We start from the raw sequence: 2,048 nt of genomic DNA, 5'->3' as shown, positions 1-2,048 counted from the left end.
TATATATATAGATAGATAGATAGATAGATAGATAGATAGATAGATAGAGATAGAGAGATAGAGAGAGAGAGACCTCATAACATCATGATACCATCCACCAAGACTTTCCAAGCCTATATCATAACATCATGCTACCATCCTACATAATCATAAGACATTCTATCATTCCAAGGGGAACTCCATTCAACCATAACAACTATTAACAAGCTATAACCATATCATATCATAACTTTTCAACATAATATCACATTCCTCATAATCCACCTATAGCCATAAATGGCATCACATCAACATATACTAAATTCACCTTCATTAATACTCACCAAACCATAAAACCAATATAGTATCAAAACTCACCTTTTCTGCATCAAGAATTTAGACATTATCCCAATCCAAGAAATCACATCTAAAAGACCACTAGAAAATGGAAACATAAGAGAGAGATCATATAGAGGTAAGTTTTATGGCACGATATGAGAATAGTGAAGAAGGGAAACTCTATCGTCCGATAGTCTCTCGTTCATATATGTGTCGTGATTCACCAGTGACAAACGATACTATACTAGACCTGGTAATTCGAGACTTTAAAACCTCAGGAAAAAACAAAATATCTTATGCTTTGATATCATGTTTGTTATGACCCGAGGGTATACCCTAGAAGTAATGGTATCCTTAAATTGTCACACAGCGTCGTCTACCTCTCGGGGGTCTAAGACAAGCCCTTAGCCATCTTTCATTGCATAATCATAAAATTAGTGGAAAATTTCAAACTTTTTATCACATATCATATGCTAGAACATTTTTTCATATATAAATATAAAATCCTCATAATATATAGTCATACTCTAAAACTCTTTGCCATCTTAAGACACAACTCAATATAATAGAATAGGGTCACGACCCTTAATAACATAAAATATAAGGCCAATCTATTACATCAACTTCAAGAAGAATCTTGACATACGCATGCCTTGAATCATAAGGGTTCCTTTACTTGAACTTGGGAGATCTATCAAAGATTTTCACTTAAGAGATATCCTCTAGACATCACCACCTACAGTTTGTGTAAAAAGATGAAGAAGAATGGTATTAGTACAAGAATTCACTAAGTATGACAACCATGCAAAAACATGCACTAGAAGAGGACATTCCATTTAAAGTCATGCAACATGACTTTTTAGTAAACTTCATGAATAAAGCACATATAATATTAATATAGCATAGAACATATAAGTTCCATATAGTTCACATACATATTTTAGACATGGATACTTCTCATAATAGCACATAAAGCCATTTATAATACTTTTAGGCATATTCAATACATACAATATACTACCTCTATTTTATATTACTTCTTTCCTCAAGTAACCCTCAAGTGTACTTATTACAATATATCAGCTTGAGGTCACTTTACAATAGTCTTTCATAATAATGACTCATAAGGCAACCACATATATTCATAAGTCTTAAGCACCTCATAGACATCAACTTCACATAGGGACCATCACCTAAGACAATTCCTAAGTCACACTAGTTCAATGTGTAGGTAGCATCCCATAATACTATTTCCACCAAGTGTACCTAAGAAGTCACCATAGACTATACATTACATACTCAACAATTTATAACACTTTCATTCACAAATTGACATAAAACATATACATCATAGCATCATATACATACTCTTTCCTTTACTACAACCTTAGTCATAACTCATTTAGTTCATACCATAAGTAAACCACCCTCATAACCCCTTCAAAAAGCTTACCTGTACAATGAACACGTGCAGTCCCATACCCACTCATATACTTAGTAACCCCATATAAAAGCCATAAGTGTAATTTACACACACACACACATAATTGACGTCTCAACCGTGGAAAAGTCATTTAACAATGAATTCACACAATTCATATATAACATCACATAAGTCTTACTTGTGTACATGTACTTATGTTATCCTTTCTTGAGGTTCACTTGTGCATGCATGGGTAGGGGCCATAATCCTACCAATACTATGTAATCCTCTCAAGGCGTTGTGATTA

The sequence above is a fragment of the Solanum pennellii genome, chromosome 1 (genome assembly GCF_001406875.1).
Source record: "Solanum pennellii chromosome 1, SPENNV200".
Lineage (NCBI taxonomy): Eukaryota > Viridiplantae > Streptophyta > Magnoliopsida > Solanales > Solanaceae > Solanum > Solanum pennellii.
This window is presented reverse-complemented; position numbering follows the sequence as displayed.